The following is a 27754-nucleotide window of genomic DNA, read 5'->3' on the forward strand; positions in this document are numbered from 1 at the left end:
ATGGCTAATGTCGTACAATCAGAAGAGCAACCAGTGCACTGCGGCAACAATGAAGAGACTCTTAAAGGTACATAATCCTAAATCTTCTCCAAGGAGAAGTTCCTGCCTATATGATTTCATTCTACCTGTGGGTATCCCTCAGGTAACTAGGAACATCTGAGAGACTGGATAGCCTAAACTCTAACACATTGATTATTTGATAGGAGATGGTAGATGATAATAGTTTCAAGAGCTAAATGATACTCTAATATTTATTATTTTTAAGGATGAAATGATAACTATAAAAAATTGACTAAGGGTTCATTATGCTTCAGGTACTGTGCTAAGGGCTTTATGCACATTACAGTTGAAAAGAAAGAGAATATATTTAGCTATATCTACAAGGGACTTCTGTGGAGTCAGGAAATGAGATGGGTCATTAGTACCTAGGTTCAATTTGGCAGTATGTGATGATGTTTTATTCCAGGAAGCTAAGAATGCTCCTGTTAGGTTTTCCAGGTGATGCTAATGATGATTAATAGGAAAAGTGGAAATGAAAGGCACTTTATTAATAGTGGGCCACTGTCCAATACACTCACAAAGCAAAATTACTGGTGAAGCTGGACAGGAGCCCACAGCTCAGTCTGGAAGCCTAACAAAGCCTCAATTTCCCTCCATTCATACCTGGATGGCTGCGGAGGTCACAATGATGGGTACAGTGACGCACAGGTTTGAGAAGAGGAGAGAGAAGAAACACATATAACAGGTCACAGGGAACCATAGCTCACTGGTTTATATCACAGAATAACAGCCAAAGAAGCAGAGGTGAGCCACACCCACATAAAACACCACAGGATAACATTCACAACAATAGATGTGATATATAGTTTTTAAAAGGCACAATTTTCACAGTGAATCTGAACATTTCTCTCAATATATGAAGATAAAGTAGCCAGAAAGCATTTCACAAGAGGTCTACCTTAGTTGGGGGAGTGTGATGTCCAAGTCATGGTGCCCAGGTGTTTGGTCAAGCACTAGTCTAGATGCTGCTGTGAAGGTATCTTGTAGCTGTGACTTACATTTATAATCGGTTGACTTTAAGTAAAGCAGGGAGTCTCATCCAATCAACTGAAGGCCTTAAGTGCAAGAACTGAAGAAGGAGGATTCCCAAGAAGAAGCAGTTCTGACTCAAAAACAGTAACACAGACATCCTGCTTGAATTCCCATCCTCCTAGCCTGCCCTTAGATTGTGTACTAAAGAATGCACCACAATTCCTACCTGAACTTCCAGCCTGCCTGCCTTCCCTATAGATTTCAGCCTCGCCACCTCTGCAATCACATAAGCCAATATCTTAACTAAATATCAATAAGTAACTAAATAATTAAATAAAATATCTCTCTTTCCCTCTCAAGAGAAGAAAGAGAAAGAAAGATCTCAATTCTAAATTATGTGGAATGATTGCTTTGGTAAGACAGAGATAGGGGCATTCGAGAAATATTACTTAAATACTTCAAATATATAACAATATATTTTATAACCTATTGACTTATTTGTTTTCATCTGGTTCAAAACTATTTATTAAAAATAATTGTATTTATGGTTATAAAGAAAGTCATAGAACATTCCTACCAGTGGAACTTTTTCTAACTCGCAATGCATTAATATCATTAATTTAAAAGCAAATATATATATGAAAACTCAGAAGGCAAAAATAATAAAGAAATATAATACAACTAAAAATCTCCTAAACTACCCCTATATCAAAGAGGGAATTTAAGTTTCTACTTACAGAGATCTTTGAGAATGAGATATATACCAAATGAATATATTTGGCTTCCTCACTAAATGTGTCTCCCCCAGATTCACCCCCAAGGTAGTAATGTTTGAACAGTGGGTCTTTGGGAAATAATTGGGTTTGAATGAGGTCATGAGAGTGGGGTCCCCAGAAGGACACTGGTGTCCATCTAAGGACCTCTCTCTCATACATGTGAGGTTACTGAAAAAAGTCAGCCATCTGCAAGCCAGGAAGAGGGCCTCACCAGAATCTGACCATGCTACACCCTGACGCCAGCTTCCAAAACTGAGAAATAAATATCTGTTGTTTAAGTCCCTCTGTTTATGGTATTTTGTTATGGCAGCCTAAGCTAAGACATTTACCCTACTAATTTTCTACTGAAATAAGACAACTAAAAGAAAGTGGTTGAGAAAATTGTATACCACTATGGGAAACTCAAGAACCACTTTAACTGTACATTCCAAATGTCAAAGAGCTGTAACTTTTGAATGATGTGGTTAAAAATGAAATAATGAGAAAGGGTGAGGTCTGCCTCTGCTACCGCCTGCCAAAGCAGGAAGAGACACACAGAATTCAAGCACCTGTGTGAGATAAAATTAACCTGGTCAAAAGATAATTTTTTTTAATAGAAAATGATAAAATTGTGACTCTCCTACAGATATGAAAATGAACATGTGCTAGAGATTCCATTTAACTCATTAGAGGAAACTGTCAAGGTTTAACAACCAGTTCAAGTAGTTAATATTAGAAAAGTACAGAATTCATTTGCATGTGTGTAGACAAAAATTACCTTGCATGCTACCTACAACTTACACAGTTGTAGCATAGCTCCAAAGAATCAAAATCTTGTAATGTCTTTCAGACAGAAAACTAGACCAATGGCTCAGCAAATCATTTGTAGTTGCAGAATTTAACAGCTCTGGTTATGGCGACTTCTATGTGACATGAATAATCTACTTCAGTAGTTTCCCTCGTCTCCATTCATTTAAAAGGTTATGGTATCTATCCATTCAAGTTGAATGGTTAATATTTATATTACAGGCTGAAGAGAAGACTAGAGCCTGCTCCAGCCAGGCTCTTTATAGTTCCTCCACTTAAACACCAAGTTAGTTCCCAACCATCATAAAAAATCTGCACTAAACCATCAAATTACACATGAAAACTGAGCAATATTAAGATGTACAAAGGACAAAAGGGTGATAAAGAAGATTTAAGTGTGGGCTGAACATCTTTCTCCTGCTCATTCTATATTCAACAGTCCTTAGGAATTCTTCTTCTGATGTTTTTTATTTCACGTTCAAATTCTTAATGGGTATGATCAATCTCCCTAGTTATCCTGGTCTGGATTCCTAGGCATTTTAATATTTGCAACAAATTCCTTTAAATTGGAAGAGACAGATGCATATACATTGAAAAGAACTCAGAAGGGTCATGATATCCTTAGTTATTTTGCAGCTATTCATAATTACATGTGCATAATGGGATTATGGGTTTTTATTTTTATATTTTTGCTTTGTTTCCTATTTTTTCAACACTGAAACTGTAGTAATTTGAATTGAGAATCAATATGTTTTATATGAATTTTTTAAAAGCCATTGAACAATTTATATGTATCTTGGAAACTTATGTTTGTTCTACCTGAATGTACTATGTGGAAAACCTTAGGCCAGATATTTACTGATATACTACTCATGAAAGAATTAGACAGTTTATAATTAGAACCATTAATTGTATCCTGCTTGTATTCAGGGACCCAAGTCCCACAACTCTACCTCAAGAAAATGATGGGTGTATTCCTTTTGCAGTTTCATGGACTACTTATAGTTATTGAATCATCATCATCATAACAACAGCTCATTAAGTGTGTTTTATATGGTAGACTCCATTCTAGGTGAGATGTTACATATATCTCATCCACCTCCTAACAACCCTATGCGGTGTGCACTGGCATCAACCCTACTTCCCAGACAGAACATTGAACTGGAGAGAGGTTAAGAGCCTTGCTCTTCTAGGTCCCATGATTAGATAGTGTTGGACCAGGATTTGATCCGGGACACTGACTCCAGAGGCCCAATTCCCAACTCCTAACCTCTCTGTTCTGCTATTGTCTAAACCGTGTTAACAAAAGTGAGAACAACAAGAACTAACGTGAAGATCACACACTTAGCACCCAGCAGACATGGGCACCATGCCTCTCCAGCCTTTCACTAGCAATCACAGCGACCAGCTGTCCCTCTTTCCCGGAATGAGTACCTGAAAGTGTGTGCCATAAAACTTGCCTAGAGGTTTTCTGCTAGAACATATTTATACATCAGGGCAAATAGCACATGGGTTAAAGAATGCTTTGAGTCCTTGAACATAATCTTTGTGTATGATATAGGTCAGTGATGGCGAACCTTTTGAGCTCGGCGTGTCAGCATTTTGAAAAACCCTAACTTAACTCTGGTGCCGTGTCACATATAGAAATTTTTTGATATTTGAAACCATAGTAAAACAAAGACTTATATTTTTGATATTTATTTTATATATTTAAATGCCATTTAACAAAGAAAAATCAACCAAAAAAACGAGTTCACATGTCACCTCTGACACGCGTGTCATAGGTTCGCCATCACTGATATAGGTGGAAGTGGAACGAAAAGTCTAACTCTACTTTCAGTTGAGCATGAAGGTGAAGTCCACAGTCAGGGGGAACACACAGGACTTATAGGGCACATCCTGCCCTCACAACCCAAGTATTATTCTCCTCCTTCTAGCTCCACTGACCTTCCCTGACTTGGATGCCATCTTCATTCATTTCTACAATCTTCTCAACCATGACCACCTCGTCTTTCTGCCATGCCCCCCCTTACCATTTACCAGCCCTGAGAAAAACCGACCATCTGGTCATGATCATTTCCCACTCCCACTTCTGAGCTGCTAGTAATTATCCAGAAAAGAAATAAAGCCATGGCAGTTGGCCTGATTATAAATTCTCATTATCTGCTTCAATTCATTCTTTCAGTAATATTCAGGAGCAATTTTCATGTAGTTCATTATTTTCCTTTCCTGCAATGTCTGATGTTCCCAAACTTCCCCCCTCATTCTTTCCTTCTATCCTGACTCCTCCCCTCACACTCATCAGATTGCCTACCTTCTATTGAAGTGTTTGTTGTTCCATTTTCAAGGTTATTTTATAAAATCGTTCCGGATCCTGTAAGTTGGTTTGTCAGCAAGAAGAAGACTGCAAACTCCCAATGCAGGGGAAGTTTCTTCTCTGTCTTCAGGAAGCAGTAACCCAGAGTCATTCTCTGTGGGCGTTAAATGAACATTAATTAATGATGAATGGAGGATACTTTACCATCTGTTCACCACTGATTCAAAGTATACCGTTGTCACTTAATTGGATTATTTTTAGTCTTGTAGTTTCAGCTGGTTGAACACTAATGGCTGGAACTGTGAGTTGCCGTAGCAAATCATAACTCCCATTTTGAAATCCTTGTCGGGAGGGGTGGCTAATTATTGAATGATAAGAGTATCCAAACAGCAATGAAAGAAGGTCTTTTCTAACATTTAGTTTTTTTAAAGTCATAAGACATTCCCTCTTCAGTAAAATAATTCAAGTCATGTATAACAAGTGACAGCCTGGAGGACTGAGAGCTAATGGAAGAAGCACAAGGGATGTATTTTTTTAAGGAAAAGAAAACAAATTGTATTTACATATATGGTAAACAGTCCAACACTGTCTTGTCATTAATCCCCCAGCACCTCCTAGCACATATTAGAGTTAACATACAGTGCTGCCCTCTGGAGGTATGTACTATGATATCCAGTGGAATCAGCAAATACATTTCAATTCAGTCATTTCAAATTACTAATATGATAGCCATTTCTTCATGAAGGAGAAATTGAGCTGTTTTTAAAATTACTTAAGACAAGATGTTCCTGGGAGGTTACATTACATTTTTTTCAAACTTTCAAATTAGAATTAAGAAGTAAAGATATATATCTAGGCAGAAACCAACCTGTGGGACCTGCCTGGGTGAATTAGCCATACTGCAGGTCCCTTGACTTTCGTCTTGATAGTTCTGAAATGTGATTGGGTCAATGTTCCCCTGATGAGCAGGCTGGCTCTGCTCACTCATCAGAGACTAAATTACTGGCAAGTTCACATTAATTCACTTTAGCAAATATCACTGTAGAGCAGACTGGGTGTTTATATAAATATGGTAAGCACTTTCCTGTACAGTCTAAAGTGGTCACTGCTAATCTTTGACCTAATGACTGATTTTGCTATGAGTCCATAACTGACCACCTCCCCTACCAGTGGAGGTAGGGGAATAACTGAGTTACTGAATAACTCAGAAATGTTCACCCCCACTGGCACATAATACTATGCAAGTCTGCAATGTGTCCTGAGTGGGACTTCTGCCTCTTGAAAATTCATTGGATGCTGCTCTGAAATATTATATATTAATTTCCTAACTCTCTGGGAGCAATTTTATCACCTTATTTACCAATTCCTTGAGGCTCACCTACTAGTAATTGTAACTACATACCTAATAAGGCATACATAATTTCTGATTTTACAGATGAAAACTGAAGCTCCAGTTAAAATGCACATTCTAATTTATATCCTGGAATATGTATAACTTCACATAATAAAGAATAATAGCTCTGACTTATGAAGAATATGCATAGCATTTGCCAAACACTGTGTTTTGCCCTTTATCAGTTTTAATCCTGATAAAAGTATGAAGAAACTGATACTTAGACTATCCTGCAAAAGTCACAACTTCAGCAAGTTACACAGCCAGAATTTAAATCTAGCCTGTTTGCTTCTAAAGTTCATGCTCTTCACACCACTTCATAATATTAAAAAGTTGCTAAATAAATCAAAGTCTGTGCCAATTCAATGTGAAAGGAAAAATAAAACAGATCCAAAAGTATATAGCTTTGCTTCGGTCTCTATGACCATGTTTTCAGTGCTTCGAGGTGACTGTAACTTTAACAGCTATTTTATTGGGAGACATTCAGAGTGACGCTTTGATCACTGCAGAATCTCAGTTTGGCACTGGTTCCAGTTTGTCTGATGAAGCTGTTTCAGCTGAGATTTCTTTGCATTTAATGTGCATTTGTGTTTTACACTGTGTCCAACCATTCTGGTAGTAGCATATGGTTAGTTTTGTTAATTGGGCTTTTTGTTATGCTATGTCTGCAAAGCTTCTTTTAATTTATATTCAAATGTTTGTCATCCTCCGGCAGTCTGTTTTGTGATGTCTGTGTTTGTTTTGTGACCCATGACTATACCATGCTTTTCAAGCTGTGTTCTGGAACATTATTTGAAGATGCCCACCATGTGCTGGCTTTATGCTACAACATAATTCCTGCTCTCTTTCCTTAACAAGCCAGCAGAGTGGGCCTTGGGAGAGGGTAGGGAAGGGAAGGTCATTTTTTTTCCAGCCCATTCTATTCAACTACATTGTTAGGAATGATATAGAGAGGGTGAAAGTTAGCTTGTTTATCAAGGACAGAATGCTAGATGATTCATGTAGCATCAAACATTCATAAAAGCCTATTCATTGCCAGGTACTGTGCATGAGCCAAGTTCGGGAGATTTGTAAAAGAGGATAAAATAGGGAAGCCACCAAGAATGGTATTGATTCCAGATACTTGGACCTAACTGCCTGGATTCAAATTCCAGTTCCACTCATCAGTTGTGTGACCTTGGGCAAAATACTTAACCTCTCTGTCCCTTAGTTTTTGTCTACATATATGGGTGACAAAATATCTATTTCCTAAGATTGGTGGAAATATTAATGAACTAATACCTATAAAGCACTTAGAATAATACCTGGGACATAGTACAGTCAGTAAATGTTAGCTATGATTGCCATTATTATTTACATAATGTCTAGTAAATATAGGGATCTGGCTAGTACATGGGGTGCTGTAAAGTAGAAATACAAAGCCCAAATGAATCTAATCAATATTTTCCAAACGGCATTTTTCAGCAAATGAATAAATTTAGAGAAAAAAAAACATTTGTGGTTTAATATGTACAGGGAATGCCAAGTTAAACAGATGACTATGCACTTCATAGAGTCCACAGGAGGCTGATGTGTACTGTGACTCTCCAAGAGGAAGGAACACACAGCGTCAAAGATTATTAATACAGGGCTTTCATCCATTTGCAAGGCCAGGATAAAGGGACTTGTCTAGTCTAGAGAACATTTTTATTGACTTCAGAGAAGAAGGGAGAGGGAAAAAATAAATATCAATAATGAGAGAGAACCATTGATTGGCTGCCTCCTGCACACCCCCTACTGGGGATTGAGCCCGCAATCCAGGTATGTGCCCTTGATCAGAATTAAACCTGGGACCCTTCTGTCCACAGGCCCACGCTCTATCCACTGAGCCAAAGTGGCTAGGGCTAGCAATCTAATCTTACGATACCAGTTTTCATCGACAAGTCTTTCAGAAATTCTGATCTGGGCAAAAGTTGTGGACAATCACAACTAGCAATTAGAAGGAAGTTAAAGTTAAGGTTTTTAACCTTGTTCCTACCAGTTTGTTATTGAATTCTTGGGAATTTAAGTAAAATTTATGTTATTATTATGAGACATCAAAGGGGGTGGAGAGAGAGAGAGAGAGAGAAGAGAGAGAGAGAGAGAGAAGAGAGAGAGAACAACTTATCACAAAGCAATTCCTTGGTGTCACCATCCACGACCAGATCCTGTGACACTTTGGGTGTCTCATCCTTTCTGTAATGACATTTCTCATAGGAGAAGCCCAAGATCTCCCAAATCCTGAAAATGTAAGAAATATAAAATGTAGCTGGGACTTTATTATTACTCACATGAAAACATGGAAACAGAGAATATTGTCTCCAACTTTGTTTCTGGCAGAGAACGTAAAAATATTTGGATATTTGGATAAAAAACTTAAACGTAAGACGGGAAACCATAAAAATACTAGAGGAATCCATAGGCAGTGAAATAGCAAACATATGTCGAAGGAATTTCTTCTCTGATAATGCTCCTAGGGTAATGGAAACTAAAGAGAAAATAAACAAATGGGACTACATTAAAACAAAAAGCTTTTGCACAGCAAAGGAAACCATCAACAAAACAACAAGAAGACCCACTGCATGGGAGAACATATTTGCCAATGATATCACCGATAAGGGTTTAATCTCCAACATTTACAAGGAACTCATGAAACTTAATAATAGGAAGATAAACAATCCAATCAACAAATGGGCAATGGACCTAGATAGACACTTTTCGAAAGAGGACATACAGAGGGCCGAAAGACATATGAAAACATGCTCAAAGTCACTAATTATATGAGAGATGCAAATCAAAATGACTATGCGGTATCACCTCACACCTGTCAGAATGGCTATCATCAACAAATCAACAAACAACAAGTGTTGGAGAGGATGTGAAGAAAAAGGAACCCTTCTGCACTGCTGGTGGGAATGCAGACTGGTGCAGCCACTGTGGAGAACAGTATGGAGCTTCCTCAAAAAACTAAAAATGGAACTCCCATTTGACCCAGTGATCCCACTTCTAGGAATATATCTCAAGAAGCCAGAAACACCAATCAGAAAGGATATATGCACCCCTATGTTCATAGCAGCACAATTCACCATAGCTAAGATTTGGAAACAGCCTAAATGCCCATCAGCAGATGAATGGATTAAAAAACTGTGGTACATCTACACAATGGAATACTACACTGTGGTAAAAAAGAAGGAACTCTTGCCCTTTGCAACAGCTTGGATGGAACTGGAGAGCATTATGCTAAGTGAAATAAGCCAGTCAGAGAAAGATAAATACCACATGATCTCACTCATTTGTGGACTATAGAGAACAACATAGACTGATGAACAGGGACAGATCCAAAGACAGAAAAACAGCAATCAGACTGTTAATCCCCAGAGGGAAAGTAGGGGAGGGTGGGGGTAAGGGGAATAGATCAATCAAAGGACTTGTATACATGCATATAAGCCAAACCAATGGACATGGACAACAGGGGGATGAGAGCATGAGTGGGGGGGGGATGGGGGTTAATGGGGGGGAATGAGGACACATTTGCAATTCCTTAACTAATAAAGAATTTAAAGATTTAAAAAAATGTATTTGGATATTTGTCCTATCATTTGTGTCCTATCTTACTGTTTATTTCATGCTTCTCTAATTATGGGAGAGTTTGGGAGGAAGACAGGGGTAAAGAGAGGACCTAAAGGAATGTAATGACAGAAACCAGAAAATCATAATGTCTGGCAGACATCCTTATATAGAAAATATTTCCTCTCAGCTAAGGAACTCTTCCATTTGGCTTTGTTAAAGTTGATATGGAAATATTGAATCAGTTTCAATGTAAATATGATTCTTAAACATTCTTCCTACACTGTGCTAGATGCTGGGGGGAAATGGTAAATCTGACACAACAGACTCATATGGTCCTCACAGGTAATCACACAATTTCAACTCTTAGTTCTGAGCATGGTAGTTTTGAAGCTGTGAAAACACAGGGATAAGTCACTAAATTCAAGATGGCTAGGGAAGAAGAAAGGGATGAAGTAGGTGCTACCCTGAGAATTGGGGAGTGAATGGGAGATGGCAGTGATGGAGTGTGAGAGAAAGAGATGAGTGGTACAAAAAAAAAAACAAAAAAACCCTGCAGACAAGAGAAAGAAAAGCAGAGCTAAGAAGCAGAAATAAGTCTCATACTATTGCAGTGCAGCATGCAAAGTAGAAGGATGAGAGTTGAGAGGCAGGAGTAAGTCAGGAGTAGGTAATAAATGATTTCACAAAGAAATAATAAATGATTTTGTAAGTCAAGTGAAAGGGCTTGCAATTTCTCCTGAGGATTATGGGGAGCTACTGAAGTGCTCTAAACAGAGCAGAGATATGATCACTTTGCCCTTTAAAAGGTAACACCAACTACTAGGAGAAAATCAGTTTATTTGGGGACAATATAGGTGGCCGGAAGACCACTTAAGACACTGTGCCTGTAAAGAAGGCAAGAAAGGATGATGGATGAAGAGATGTGAGAAATTCAGGCAGTAAACTTGTGATTGGTTTAATGTGGGAGATGAAGAGAAGAATTCAAGGAGGGCTCACAATTTCTTAGATATGGGCACCACGCATTGATTTTTGGAGTCAGTGAAACAGAACAAAGGATGAGGATGGTTCACTTACCTTGGAATATGTGGAGTCACGCATCTACGTGGAAATGACCGATGGGCAGTTGGACATGGGTCTGGGTCTCAGCTGTGAGTCGTCAATGCTGAAGACACACTTGGGTGGTGTCATCTTGGAGTGAGATGATGCCTAGAGATTGTGTCCTGAGAGAATAATTTCTAGGGCAGTTCGCTGAGAGACAAAGAGAAGACAAAGAACCTCCAGGGAGACTGGGAAGTTGTGGGAAGAACTAGACAAGGGAAACCAGCAAACAGAAGAAAGGCATGTCCAACCATGTGGTGAGATAATAAGAAATGAGAAAGGTTAAGACTGAGAAACATCTTTTAAATGCAGCATCGGTACCACTGCTTCAATGAACCAGTACAACAGCAGACTGAGTGCACTGAAGACAGGGGAGACAAGGAAATAGGGAAAAGTGATTTAATGGGGAGCGCTAGGAGATTGTCAGGTCACGGAAGGAGGTTTTCTCTCAGCATCATTTTCATTTAAAGAGGGGAAGAAATGCCCAGCCTGTGTGCCTCAGTGGTTGAGTATAGATCCATGAACCAGGAGGTAGTGGTTCAATTCCTGTTCAGGGCATATGCTAAGGGGTTGTGGGCTCAATCCCTAGTAGGGGCATGCAGGAGGCAGCCAATCAATGATTTTCTCCCATCATCTGTGTTTCTCTCTCTCTCTCCCTCTCCCCCTCCCTTCTCTGAAATCAATAAAAATGTATTTTAAAAATAACAATAAAAAAGAGAGGAAGGACTTAGATGTTTAAGTGTGGATGAGAAGACAATAGAAAAAGTTGTAATAGTAGATTGAATAAGGTCTCAAGAGACCAGAGGGATAGGCTCCTGAGCTCAATAGTATTCATGACAAAACAAAACAAAACAAACAAACAAAAAATTCACATCTATTCTATCACCTCTCCACGAGCATTTTAACCTCCTTTGTAATAATTGTTTATAGTGAGTTTCATACAAATAGGAACTAGAACTATATCTTACTCATCACTGTATCCATCATGCCCACAGTAGATGCTCAGTAAACATGTAGTTAGATTTAGCAGTTGATTTTAATATATCCATAATGCAAGTTTTCAGAAAGATGACTTGGCATAAGGACTAGAGGCCATAGCCTAAATGCTATTGCAAGGCCTAAATGTGCCTGAAATTTAGCAGTAGTTCAACAATATCCTTTTCTAACTCAAACATCAAGACTCTATCAAGTGACAGCATGATTTAGTGCACGTGCAATCTGCTGCCTTTGGACATAGCAGGCCTGGGTTTAAGTTCCATACACTACCATTTATTAGGAGGTGTGGACCACAGACCAATTGCCTAGCATCTCTTAACATCAGTTTCTTGATCAGCAGAAGCTAGAAGACAGGCCTGGAAGAGGAGGGATAGGAGCTAGAGAAACCACATAAGTCAATGGAACGCTTCAAGGGTTGTCAGGGGTAGAAGTATTCAGAACCAAGGGCTGTATATATTATCATTCAAAGTTTTTTCAGGACTCAGGAAACAAAAAACTAACAGTGTCCTGGCCAATAAATATTTGTAGGAACTTGCCTTATTCATAACAAAACATGATTTTTATTAGCATTAAAATTGTACATAAGACTGAAACATTTGTTCTCTTAAGGTCCTCTCCAGTAGATTGATATCCCAGCTCAATATCACACAGCTTGTAAATAACAAAACCATTTCTAAAATAGAAACTAGATCTCAGATCCCTCCTACAAATCAATTAGGAAAAGATAGACAACCCATAGAAAGATGGGCACCAGCCTAAAGAGGCACCTTGCAAAAAAAAAAAAAAAGGTACCCAATAGCTAATGAATAAATGTGATGGGCTCAACATCATTGATTACCAAGGAAATGCAAAGAAGTTCACAAAGAGATATCACCACACCCTGACAAAATGTTGAAAACTTGGAAGTTGCTGGGATAGTCAAGCATCTCATCTTCAGAACACAGAAGTCTCTTTGGAGTTAATGTTGGATCAGTTTACCTGTGACCTTTTCTTGGAATATATAGATTTGAATAAGTTGAAATTAAAGGCGCTCAAACTTAGACTACAACAGGCCTCATGATTTGGCTTGGTGTGGTTTGGTTCGATTTTTCCTTTTTTTAAACTATATTTTTATTGATTTCAGAGAGGAAGGGAGAGGGGGAAAGAGAAAGAAACAACAGTGATGAGAGAGAATCATTAATCAGTTGCCTCCTGCACACCCCCTACTGGGGATCAAGCCCACAACCCAGGCTTGTGCCCTGACCAGAACTCGAACCCTGATTGCCTAGTTCAGTGATGGCAAACCTTTTGGGCTCGGCATGTCAGCATTTTGAAAAACCCTAGCTTAACTCTGGTGCCGTGTCACATATAGAAATTTTTTGATATCTGCAACCATAGTAAAACAAAGACTTATATTTTTGATATTTATTTTATATATTTAAATGCCATTTAACAAAGAAAAATCAACCAAAAAATGAGTTCACGTGTCACCTCTGACACGCGTGTCATAGGTTCGCCATCACTGGCTAGTTCATAGATTGAAGCTCAACCACTGAGCCACGCCAGGCCGGGCATGATATCATCTTTTAGTGCTACTCAGGTATGCTAGATTGATTGTGGTGTCTGAAACCATGAGGCTGCATTGGTTTGCTATGTGATATTTCAGAATGGACTTTTTATTACATGAGGGGAAAAGAGAAGAAAGGCATTTATTTTCAATCAGAAAGTTTCTTCTTTTATTTTCTATCTTTTTTTTAATTGCAGATATACTGAAATAAAATCTGCTCTGTAGAACGAAAAGTTCTTATCATGCATCTAGAAGTGGCAATAACAGTAATATGAGAAACTCCATGATTATTTTTAAGATTACTTTGCTGACACCTACTGGATAGGACTTTTTTACATAAACCAGATAGTACAAAGCAATAAAGATTCCCTCTTCTAATTGTGATGCATGAAATATTTTTTAAGGAACAAAATGGATGGGATTAACTAGTTAGAGTAAATTTTAATTTCCTTGTATATTCCAAATTAATTATATTTCTTTATATACTTTTTCTTTTTACTTTTATTTTTCTGTGTGTGGGTAGGGAGTCTATAAAAATCGAACATTTCAAGTTTTTCAGCTTGAAGGGAAAAGTTGTCATTTTTTCTGATATGACAATGAATTGAGAAAATAAGCTCTATCTAATGTGTCATATTTTTGCTGGTAGATCTTCCAGCTTAACAAAATAGATATGCTAAAGTGTGTATGTTTAATTCAATATAAACACGTAAGTACTGCTGGGCCTTTCCACAAATGAAACAGCTCCAGTGATGGGCCCTAGAGTGAGGTCACCTGTGTCCGGTCACCATAAAAAACTACAGAAAAATTCCTATCACTCAAAGGGGTTGTGAATGCTCTTCAGGGAAAGATGACAGATGTGGCAGAGGGAAGCTTGTTTCAAAGCAGCTACAAAATACACAAAACTGAAATAAATCCATTTGCATGAACCCTACAGACACATAACTATTTTGAGTTTTAAGTAATTCTCCATTGGGTGTGCAGCCAAAATATTTATTGCCGACCATATACCGCATTTTCTAACACCTGTTTCAAATGTCTTGATTGCATTTTAAAATAACGTACATTTTAATAGCTTGGAATTCATGGACTTGGATTTGAGGAGCACCATAGATAGCGCTAAGAACAGATGTAGGGAATGTTTTATTAAGATAAATAAGCAATACTAAGTTATTTCCTATATTGAGAGAGTTTGGCTATGGCGATGCGAGAGGGTAATTTTGTGGCTTTAAAGATGAGTTACAACTAATTAAGCATAGACTCAGCAATGTTAGTATACTGCCAGCTTGATAATAGATATTTAATAAGTCTCATTTAGCCTTCAAAATAACCTTGCAAGTCACAGTATTACTCTTACTCTATATATGAGGAAACCAATGCTTAGAAATTAGGCAACCAGCCCAAGGTCAAGCAGATAATGAGTAGGAATGTTTTGACTTCATATCTAGTGCTCTTTCCATCAGATAATAGCTATCCAATATTCTTATGTTAAATCAATTTAATTTATGTCTTAATATATTTAAACTGATATGCTCCCCCAATATTATTTGTTGGAGTTAACCCAAAATTTAATGCATATGCTTATTTCCAGTTGATTTGAAGAATGGATGTGCTTCACAATTCTTTTTTTAAATACCCCATGGATAAGGAAATCAATGTATTAAAAAAATATGTCCCTGGTTATCCAAATGCTTCCATGTCAGTGATCTGCAAGAAGGGAAGATCTTAAGTTGAGCTCTTGGCTACTGAGATCCAGATTCCTTGGGGACTGTGAAAGCCAATCTGAGGGACCACCGAGGGAAGCTGTGGAGCTCTCATGACATGAAGTGCATTGGAGTAAACAGTTCTCTATTGCCCTGCATCTATACATGGAAGTTCAGATTTCCAAAAAGAGGTCTGTTAAATTCACTGGAGAAAAAAATGAATTATTCAATAAACATACTCTTCAGTTTTACATCAAAACCAAGCCCTGGTCCACTGTAGCCACATCCTTCAGGCTACTTCACATACATGGGGATGTGACCCCAGCCAGGCCAGGGACAAGGGCTCTGCTAGAATTCTCAGGAAAAAGACTCTCTCTTCAGAGTCTTGGGAACTAAGAATGAATCCTCTGTTGAAATAGTGAAGAAGGAGGGGGAGGGGAGCAGAGTAGGAGGGACGGCAGATAAGATAAGGAAATAAAAGAAAGAAAAAGAAAATGAAGACAGTGATCAAGAATCCTCCTTGTGTAACATATCTTTGAAATAAATTGCTTTAGTCTTGGGTGGAAGAGCCCAGAAATTACTCTGAATTATGGAATGGAGGAGAGTTACCAATTTCCAAAGGTTAAATTTCTTTAAATGACTATATTCAATCTTGGTGTTTGGGGAAGTCCCTCAGAATTAAGGCAGAAAAATGGTCTACTGATGGGAGTGAAAAAATACTTTCATTAAGAAAGGAAGCTGTGTGTATGCTTTCTATTCTGTTGTATCTTACACAGAAGTCTAGCTAGGTTCACTTTTATTTCTCTTTATTATTCTCTATTGAAATTCATGGGGTTTAAAGGAACCTGAAAGATAATGAGGAACATGTGATTTATTATTATTCAGAAAATTTTAATGATCAGAGAAGCCAAGAGTTTATGGTAGCATAAAACACTTAATGTCACATTCTGTATTTACCTAAATGGATGCACAAGTATGTCAACTAATTTATATTTAATCCATTGTTAGAATAATTTATTTATGAAAATTAACTAAAATAACATTGCAATCAGTGGGAGAACTGAGATGGGAGAAAGCATAAATAGCATCAATAAAAAATGAGGTGAAATAAATAAATGAAGAGGAACTATAGTTCACACTTAGAAGCAAGTTAGGGCTGTGTGTTTGTAGCTCACATGGAAGATAAGGACATGATCTGGTGTGCAGATGTCACTGAGATGTGCAATGGGGATGGCTTTATTTTATGCCAACCAACCCCTGTCTTCCAGCATGCTCTGTCCACAATCTTGTCCCTGCCTTTGACTATTTATAAAAGATTCCATCATTTTAAGAACAGTTTTATTCAAGTAACTATTATGGGTAATTATTCTCCACTCCTCATATATCCAAGTGGAAGAATGTCCATTGGAAAAAGCCCTCACCTAATTCTTCTGCCTCCCTTACCACTTCTTGAATGACAGTTGTCCAACACTGCCTGGGACTGGGTCGGCAAGTTAATCCTGGGATAAGGGTTTTAGCTGAAATTTAAAAAAAAAAAAAATCACTAAAGGAATGTATATTAGTTTGCTAAGACTTCCATAACAAGGTACCACAAACTGGGAAGCTTAAACAGAAGTGTATAGTCTCATAGTTGTAGACATTCATCTGAGATTCTCCCTGTGTGCATGTATGTTCAAATGGCCGTTTTTATAAAGACACCAGTCATATTGGATTAAGGCCCCACCCTAATTCAGGATGACCTCATCTTAATTACATCTATAATAACTCTACTTCCAAGTAAAGTCATAACATATGGTACTGGAGATTTAGGTCTTTGTACAATTCCACCCATATCAGAGTCCAAAAGTAGACTTGAGTTGACAGCAGAAAGAATCAGAAAACTTGTAAACAGCCCTAACTGGTTTGGCTAGGGTGGATAGAGCTTCCGCCTGCAGACTGAAGGGTCCCAGGTTTGATTCCGGTCAAGGGCATTTACCTTGGTTGCAGGCACATCCCCAGTAGGGGGTGTGCAGGAGGCAGCTGATCGATGTTTCTCTCTCATCGATGTTTCTAACTCTCTATCCCTCTCCCTTCCTCTCTGTAAAATAAAAAAAAAAAATCAATAAAAATAGATATAAAAAAAGAAAACTTGTAAACAGATCAAGAGATCATAAAATCTGAAAAACACCGAGAACAAATAATTACGAAAAGTGAACAGAATCTCAGAGGAATGTGGGCATCATTAAACACAGCAATAAATGCATAATAAAGTACCAGACGAAGAGGAGTAAATATATTCAAAGAAATAAAGCCTGAAACTGGTTGGGGTTGGATGGTTGGGCATGGGAAGCAAGAAAATAGATGAGAGGTAGAAAAATAGATAGGATTAGAAAACGACTAGACATCTTTTACAGCAGAAATATCCATTCAATTTTAATTTCTATTATGTGCTGTGCTTTCTTATCCCACCACATTACCCAACTCTTCAGCATAGACCCACTACACATAATGAATATATGTGCTTAGTTTTAGAAAAATTAAGGAAAAGAACCACTGACATGAAGAAGAAATCATTGGACACAGTAGTCAAATGGAAGAAATATGGAGAAATCAAAGCCAGTTGACTGAGCCATAAGCAGCTGAAAAACTGCAAGAAACATTGGGTTTTCAACTAGTTTTAACTCAATCTTCAGAAGCAAGGAAAAACCATCCAGATTGCAATTTTTAATATAAGTGTAATTATAAGTTCAAATATGGAGAACACAGTTACTGTCCAAATGATACTAAAAGCTTTATGGAAAAGAACTTGGGGCTTAGTTGCTTTTTCACAAGCCACCACATGGCTTCAAAATGTCTAAACAATGACTTGCAGAGCCTATGAATTCATATTGCTTCTTTCCTGCCTCAGATAAATGTGTGTTTTCTTTTTCTCTTAAGGGTGATTTAATTCTCATCACATTTTTTGCATACCTGGGGGAATAGAAGTAAGTCGAACTTACAACTGTGATTTCTGCTGTAAGATCGTTTCCCATCTTTCAATGTGAACCTTCTCACCGGTGGGAAAAGATTCCAAATTGTTTCGCTGCAGGCTCACATCATGATCCATCAAAATCTCAGCTATACCCCAACAGCGAGCCATTCCAGAAGGGACCTGCCATTCTCACTGCTGCAAATCTTTTCAAAAATTGTATACTCATATTTTTTCAAGGTGAACCCTTTTATAGAAAAGATAAACATTCTTTAATAAAGATTCTGTAAATCTTAGATCTAAGGAAACCTGTGAACAGTAAACAGTGAGGTGAATTAAAAGAAAAGGTTTTGGGGAGAACGCATCATGTTTTATTGAGGTACATCTGACATACAACCTTATATCAGGGGTTTTATATTTTTAATGACATGGACCATTGCAGCTGACTTCTTTCCCTCTCTAACACAGCCTTTTTCTTGAAAAGGAAATACTAACTATAATATCATTCTTTCCTTGGAATAGAATTTTTCCCACAAGTTAACAAGCAACCTTTGGCAGTAACTTAGCAAATCAAAAGCACTGCTGAGAAATGAGCAGCATAGCTCCTTGACCCTCAGTCAACCTGAAGGTCAAAGAGCAACTGATAGAGAAAGTGTCTGTCTCCAAGCTGAATTGCAGGGTGAACGGATAAAGACTAGCTAAGATTAATGCAGGGGACAGTGGACAGAATCCTGGGCACCTAGAGGAATGAACATAACATTGCAGCCAGGTGTGCTGCGCCATTCCCTGGCTGTGTAACCTTGACCCTGGCTGAGTTAACGTTTTTAAACCTAAGTTTTTCTTATATGTAAAAGGCAGGTCACTTTTTACCTTACAAGGGGCATAAATGAGACACTGTGGGTAAAACACCTAGCTAATTTGGCAAATACTGTTTTTCCCCCTAGTGTCATCCCCAAATTATAGGTCTAAAATAAAATCTTTACAAATAAGTCTTGCAAATTATTTATAAATGTTTGTTTTAAGAAGAGTAGTTTTGCTGTGAATAAACAATGTGGAGAGTTCACAATCATAATTAAAATGGAAGGAGGTTTGAGCTGAAAATGATTTTTGATCCTCGGATAAAGGAGAGAGGATAGAACCTTCATGTCATCATGTCTCCTAGAGGCAGCACACCTAACATCACTTCCTGAGAAATTATTAATTTAAATCAGGAAACATAAAGTTATCAAGAGACAGGAAGCAAGACCAAACTGTGACTGCTTTCATAGACCATAACAGGTCTCCACTCTCTAGCAATGCAGTATCTGCTTGTCAGTTTCTTCATCTATGCAAATGAACAGGAGGCAGATGGCAGGGGTTAGAGTCATATTCTGGTTCTAACTGGCACTTTTTAATTTTCTTCAAAATAAAAGTGATTCCATTAACCAATACTGAAGCAATTGACTAACTCATCCTTATAGCAAGTCTATGGAATTTATCTAGGATGATATGCACAGAAATGCTGCTTTTAGGAAAGCCCATAGAGCTGATATTGAGTAACTGGCTAGGATGGAGGTCACTAGAAACTTGTGGGACTTGCAAGGGCAGCTGGGACATATGTTTCCCTGTGTTCCTAAGGAGTCAACATCCATCTTTCACTGTATGAAAGGGCATAGATGGCTAATGACACCTTCTGGGAAAAGACTGATGGATGACAGGATCCACTCCTGCCAATTAAGCGGCTTTGAATAAGTGTTCTATCTGCAAAATACTAGGTGCTAACAGTAATAGCTACATTAAAGGATATTTATGAGGGTTACTAGTAATTAAGCTAGTACAGGAAAAAAACTTTCTCAAACTTTAATATTAAGGCAAATCAGTAGGAATCTTGTAAAATGTAGATTCTGATTGAGGAAGTATGATGTAGAACAAAGATGATGCATTTCTCACAGGCTCCTGGGTACTTTAATGCTGTGGGTCCTCAAATATCTTTTCAGTAGCAAGGCCTTAAAGAAGTTACCTCAGGCCTGTCACATTGTAAATATTCAGTAAGTATTAGCTCTCTTATTATGGTTATTATTAATTAAAATACCAAATCAAGCTCTACATGCCACAATTCCTTTATAAAATGCCTCTACAACTTTATAGGAACAGTGTTTTTTTTAAAAAAAAAAAAAAAAGTTTGCATGCTGTAAAGTTAAAATAACATTGAAGTAGTAAGCTGAATAATGGCCACCCAAAGATATCAGGTACTGGATCAGGATCAGGTACCTGAAACCTATCAATGTTATTTTATATGGATAAAGGGTAATTAAATTTAGAATTTTGAGATGAGAACATTGTCCTGGTCATGTGGGTGGGCCCTAAATATGATCACAAATGTCCTTATAAGAGAAGACAGAGGGAGATTAGAAAGGAGAGAAAGTGAGGTAAAGAAAGAGGCAGAGATTGGTGTCAGGTGACCAGAACCCAGGGAATGCCAGCAGCTGCCAGAAGCTGGAAGACAAAGAAGGATCCTCTGCTAGAACTTCCAGAGAGAATACAGCCCTGCCGGCACCTTAACCTTGGACCTCTGGCCTCCAGAACAGTGAGAGAATATCCCAATATCTCTTTTTTAAAAATAGTTTTTACCACCTCCACTCTCTTCAGTTACGTAATTGCTCTATGCTGTTTGGACCACAAATATATGTTTCGCAACTATTTTATTAAATGAAGGTGTTGAATAGTAACCCTTGTTTGTACTTTAAAGTAGAGGTTCTCAAGCCTCACTGCTTTAACAGGAGGCCAGGCCCTGCCCCCACATATTTTGATTTTATTAAACTGTGGTGAGTCTTGGGCATCAATATTTTTTAAAAGCTCCCCCCGCCCAATGATTCTAATGCACAGCTAAGGTTAAGAAGCATTATTTTAAAAATTAAGTTTTTTTCAAATAAACAAAAGTAATTTTGCTTGCAAATCCATATCGGTTGTTTATTTTACATCTTCCTTTTGTTACCTCATGTAGATGGTCACTGGTTTGTAAATGAAATGATCTGTCTCACTATCTGAGCTAAAACAAAGGAAAGGCGGTATCATTTGACAATTTAGCGGCGTGATTGTCAGCATCAGATATTAATGACATATCAGAATACATACTTACGGTATTTATGACACACCATGCAGAGAGAAACTGTAGAGGTTTGGAAGCTTTCCTTTGAAATTGACTTAGAAATTCATCACATCAAAACAATAAAGATAAAAGGAACCCCAAGAATTCAATTTTCTTAAATTGACAAGGAGGAAATAGCATTATTGCAGATAAAGTTGGGTTTGACACAGTATGGGAAGGACTAGAAGGATCTCACCTGTTGACCATTAGGGTCACCTCCTACAGAAGTGTCCTCAGGCCAGGTGGTGGCAGCCCGCCTGCCTCTCTCCTTCTTACCTGAATTGACCTGTCACAGGGAGGGCCGAGGAACTGACCTCTTCTGTCCTGTATACTTTCTGATGGTCTCTACCGTTCCTCACAACAGCCTCACAAGGAAGGTATTATAAACCCATTTTTTAGGTGAGGAAACAATGCCTCAGAAATGCTAACCACGTTTCTCAAACTGGTCTATTGGCTCCAAACGCTACACTTTCTATGGTCAGGCTTTCTCCTACCCCCCAGGTATCCAAGAAGTTAAGAAGTGGTGTGCCAAGGCAGCCAGTTGGGGATGAGGAGTGTCTCAAGAAAAGAGAAGTGGGACCTTCAGAGCCTGGCAGTAGTCACATTCCCATCCCTATGGTACCTCAGATGATAGCCACCACCAAAGGATGACTTGAGTTGGGCAAGTAAACAGTAAAGGTCGGAAACTAGAGCCTCCAGCAGAGCAGGGCTGGAAGCAGGGGCTGGAAATGTGGATGTGGATGGGAGTGGGACTCTTTTTCCCATGGACATTTTGTTACAGAATAGACTCTGTATCTATGATTAATGTCACAATCTATGTATATAAAAGCCTAAGTGACTGTCTGACCATTTGACCATCCGACCAGTAGCTATAATGTGCAATGACCACCAGGGGGCAGATGCTCAATGCAAGAGCTGCTGAGCTGTGGTGACTTGGCAGCTGCAGTTCTCAGGTGACACACCTGGAACCAGAGAGGAGGGAGCCCAAGAACCCCTGTCTTGCAATCCGGGACCCCTTGGGGGACATAGGAGAGCCGGTTTCAGTCTGATCCCTACAGGCCAGGCTGAGGGACCCTACCGGTGCATGAATCCGTGCACCAGGCCTCTAGTTAAATACAAAGGAGCTCATGGTTAACAGAGCCTTTAGGGAGTTAGGTGGAGCCTAAACAAACAAACAAAAATGACAAAATACAGCCCAGCCAGCATAGCTCAGTGGCTGAGTGTCAACCTATGAACCAAGAGGTCATGGTTCAATTCCCAGTCAGGGCACATGCCCAGGTTTTAGGCTCAATCCCTAGTGTGGAGCATGCAGGAGGCAGCTGATCAATGATTCTCTCTCATCATTGATGCTTCTATCTTTCTCCCTCTCCCTTCCTCTCTGAAATCAATAAAAACATATGTTTAAAAAATGACCAAATACACTGATTGACAAGGCCAGAAGATTCAGGTTTACAACTATTGGACCGAAATGTTATTTGGTTTTGGCATTCCTGGACTTTTCATTTTGTAACAAAATAGTATTGATTTCTATTGAAATAGGCCAGGATGCGTTTGAACCTGCAGCTCCTGTCCAGGTCTCATGTGTGAAATACAGAGCTCTCCTTTTAGCCTGGGGTTAAATTTGAAAGACAACCTGTGATATCCAGGAGTCAACCCCACTCCACACTGCAAAGATGCTTCAGTGAAAATTCTGGCTGTTTCCTACACGCAAAAGAATAATCTAGGCCAGTGAAGCATAGCCAACAAAGGTCCCTTTAAGTCCAGGTTTCTATCTAAATGCAAGTATTGCTCCAAGGGAGTCTCACCTTAAGCCATTAGCAGTTCAATCTCATGGGAACCAAGGATTGAACCAAGGTGGTGACAAGATAGGAGAAAAGGTCTTTATGCCACAATCTGAGGGTCTCACAACTTGGCAAAGGTTTGTCCCGGGCTCCATAATCCTGTAAACCACCTTGGGACTTATATTAGTGGCCACTGACCACAGATCCTGTAATGCCACACTCATCACCTGTAGCAGGAACAGTGTGCTGTGGACTCTATCGCAGTAGATCCACAAAAACGTCATTGCAGCAAGAGTCAGACCCACACACCACAGACAACTGTATAGTCTGTGACAAGGCTGTGCCGGGTTTCACATTTCTTCCATGGGATGTATTGTTATAAGTTATAAGGAGGCTGGCATGAAATTATATTGCTAAGGTCTATTTAATTCCCAGATGATTTCTCATTCTTTTTCACATTCACCTAGAGACCCACTCCTATTATATTTTTTAAAAAGGGATTAAAATATCTCTGAAATAAGCTCATTATTTTTATTCATATACAAGACACAGAATTCAGAACATTACATGTTTGCTCTATGCATTGTACATAATACATATTTATATTAGCAATAGCTTACTTGTATCTAAATGCAAACATGCTAGTATTAGCAGGGATCAAAGTAATGAGTGTATAATGATTCTACATCTTTAACATCAACTTACAAAAGTTATCTCACTATTCCACACTCAACCTGAATTTATCAGTAAATTCTCCCATCCTTCCATGGTATCAATATGGGTCACATAAGGTGTTCTGCTTTTCTCCACTGAAAACAATGAGTAGCATGGGGAAAGCACATTAGAAAAACAAACAAACAAACAAAACAAACAATATAGGCTGAAGGAACCTAAACATATTCATTAGCTATAGTCTCTAGTTAATGCTTGATTTTTCTGATTTATAATGTAATGAAAATACCTAGAAAAGAATTTTTGTTTTCCAAGAATATGATTATGCTTACAATGACCATCTTTTTAAAATCTCTCATTTGTACCCCTTATAAATCTTTGTGGTCAGTAGCATGATGTATCAGGGGACAGTAGCAATTTATTACATTCCCGAGACACTATAAAAACATTTTCACTATTTGCTATAATAGCAAAAAAGTTTCATTGGTGCATGCAAATAATCACTTTTCAAATGCTAAAACACTAAAATATCTCATAAACTTTTTTCTTCAGGCTGCCTGGGATTTGCTTTAAGAATCTGCATGAATAAATTATAAATGGACAGATCACAGCAGACTGCACTGAGCGAGGTGAAGCTCCATGGAGTGAATTTTAAACTGCGCCCAGCGGTCAAGAGGCGTGTTTAGTATCAGCGAGAGCACAGGTTTTGCTTCATAATCCTTCACAAATCTCCCCATCCTATGACTTTCCAGGCAGTCTCCTCGGTGTCCTTCATCACATTTAATTTTTCTCCCTTCTCAAGTACTCATGAACACTCCAGGCAGGCTTATTAAAATTACACCAAGGAGGGGGGGGGGGCACATAATTGGCTTTCCAGGCGAGCCTGTTTGTGACTGCATTTGAAATGAATGCTACGCATATTAGGCTAAGTGAAGAAATAAGTGACGAATGGTATTAGCAGTACTCATACAACATTACAAGAGCAGGAGCAAAGCAGCGTGCTGCATGGTTTGTCTTGGCTCTACCCACAGAACGCACAGCAAGGATGGTAACATATAGCACAATGAAAAATGGCATTTGGCATGCAAATTAAAAGGAGGGCAAGGCTCCCAGGCTTGGCTCTGCACCCACCCAACGTAAACTCAAACTTGGAAACAATTAAGCTTGCCTATAAACCCAGAGCCATGGGAAACTAATGGAGTCCTAAATCATGAAGGCAAAGGAAGAATACTCATTAGCCAATCCACACAGTGGTTTTATGGATGTTCCTAAAAGGCAGGAGTGGACAGGACTCTTATAAAACCACACATTAAATTTTTTAAGGCATTGAAATTATAATATTAGATCATAATACTGTTGGCATTTGTATTGAAAACTCTGAAATCCAGGCGATAAAGAAGCTATTTTTTAAATGCTCACTTGGGGGGATTATTCATCCACTGTCCTGATCTGCCAGGGTTATTGCTAATATAGTCACGCACACATAGCAACATTTCAGTCAACAACATACCACGTATATTACGGTGGTCCCATAAGATGGTAGTGGGGCTGAAAAATTTGTAGCCATCACCAAGTCATAGCACAACATTACTATGCTGTCAGTCATATAAAAGTATAGCATGTACAATTATGTATACTTCATAATACCTAATAATGACTAGTAACAACTATGTTACTAGTTTGTGTATTACTATAGTAAACTTTTTAACATTATTTTAGAGTGTCCTTTTAATTATTTTTTAAAAGTTTTCTGTAAAGCATTATGCCATGTTACATGGGCAGCAGGCTCATACATCTCATATTTACTTCATCTTGATTGCGTAATTTTCTCTTGTACTTGATTTAGTCTCATATTGTTCTGTATAGTAACATGATGTACCGGCCTGTAGCCTAGGAGCAGTAGGCTCTACTACATAGCCTAGGCGTGTAATAAGCTATACCATCTCATTTTGTGTAAGTGCACTCTATGATGTTCGCACAATGGCAAAATCATCTAACGACAAATTTCACAGAAGGCATCCCCTTTGTTATGTAGCACATGACTGTAATCAAATGCTAACAGTGTCTGAGGGAAAGAAACTAATCCCCTTCTTATTCGCCATCCCACCCCACTCAGGATATTTCCTTCCACCCTCAGTTTTCTGCCTTCACATCCAGTCTTTTTATTCTCATTTCTCTTCATGCAAATGAAAGGAGAGAGCAGGATTCAACCTATAATTACTGTCTACTCAGCCTTATGATTGTCCAGGCTGAAAACAGAAGCAGAAATGCCCCTGAGGGTACAGGCTAGGCAAGGGGCACATTCTTCTCTTGCATTGATAAGGCCCTTTGTTTGAAGTGCAACACAGAATGAGGCTCACCATTTAAAAAAAGGCAAAGAATATTCTTGTGGACTCACGGTTTCTTAGCCAAATCCCGTATCTGACTCAAAAGCTGACATTGAGTTCTCTCCTCTCCCTCGTTGGAGGTGTCTGTGGACACAACATACACATGTTCGATACGTCAGGAGCCAGTCAACTGACCAGGATGCACTAATTTCTAAATTCATAAAACTAAACACCAGAAAAATTATCCGCCAAATCATCAGATTTCCTTGTGTTTTCATAACCTACTGATTTGTTTATTGGTTTTCCAAAGCATGTACCCAATCAGGAGAACCAGATAGTGATTATAAGTGGACCATTTGTTTGCCCTTAATAGGCCTTGTTTTGATGTGCTGATAGGGGCTACTAATCAACAGTAATCAGCTGCACAATATAATTTTAAAAATCACTCCTAATACTTGCAATACAAATAGCATTTAAAATGTAAAAGCAATCGTGTGCTCATCAGGGCCTGACATGAGGGGAAAACGTATGTTGTGCATTTGGGTGGAAGGGGGATGTGGTGTCTTTAAGAGAAAATCGCTTGTACGTATATTGTAATATTTTATCATTACTAAAGATTTTTGTGTTTCAAATATTATAAACTAAACAATCAGTATGCATTAACATATCGAGTGTTTATAAAGCTGCAGCTTTGAACAGAACTTTATCACTGGTAAAGACATTGTTGATGTCATGTATTTTATCGACCCTGGAGAATTCTGCAAGTTACTTAACTATAAAATTGTAGTTTGCTCATCATGTCTCTTAATGCTGAATTTTTTACAATAAGATTTTCCATTGCAAATAACATTTTAATACAAAGAAGTACTTCTCACTCCAATGACTTACAGACACACGATTTCCATCAGCCACTATTCTGTAGTTGGCAGCAGTCATAACAAGGCTTGGGAGTATACTTAGAAAGCAGCCCTTCTCAGCCTCTCATGAAGAATCTCCTTCATTCCTCTGCAGAAGAGAAGGAAGTACAAGAAGAATCACCTGATGCAGAACCCAATTCTCACTTCATGGATGTGAAATGCCCAGGATGCTATGAAATCACCACTGTCATTAGCTACGCACAAATGGTAGTTGTGTGGTGGCTGCTCCACAGTCCTCCATCAGTTGACAGGAGGAAAGGCAAGGCTAACAGAAGGATGCTCCTTCAAAAGGAAGCAGCACCAAAAGCACCTGAATCAAGACACGTGGAGAACCATCCCCATAAGCACATATTGGATGCGTCCTATTCATTGTCTTATTCTACCACTAGGAAGGTCCTACCCCAAGTTTTAGGGATAACCAGAAGCGTGGCCTACTAGAGTCATTTGGGGCAATCTGTGAAATAAAATGAAGGCAGTTTCCAAATCAGAATTCCATGGTGTTGAACATAAGAAGTCCTTACCTAGGAAGATGAAAGCCGCTGATGCCAACACAGCAAAGAGGGTAAAGAGGAGGATCTGGTAGGAACCCATGAACTTCTGGAGGACACCTGCACCCTGACCTATGCATCGGCCAGAACAAAGGAAGGTACTAGTTATTTAATAACACATCCAGGGCGGAGGCTGCATTTTAAACCTTGAGTGGTCGTAAGAGTATCCAGCGGAAGCGTTCAAAACCCAGCCCTCTAGGAAA

At 38.6% G+C, this 27754-nt stretch overlaps 1 pseudogene; it reads left to right on the plus strand.

The window, feature by feature from the left end:
• LOC139008423 (small ribosomal subunit protein eS27-like) lies at positions 1–27415 on the plus strand (annotated as a pseudogene).
• The last annotated feature ends 339 nt before the right edge of the window (positions 27416–27754 follow it).

Source organism: Myotis yumanensis, unplaced genomic scaffold, assembly GCF_028538775.1.
Source record: "Myotis yumanensis isolate MYYU_CA2020_CCGP unplaced genomic scaffold, mMyoYum1.0.hap1 SCAF_4, whole genome shotgun sequence".
Classification (NCBI taxonomy): domain Eukaryota; kingdom Metazoa; phylum Chordata; class Mammalia; order Chiroptera; family Vespertilionidae; genus Myotis; species Myotis yumanensis.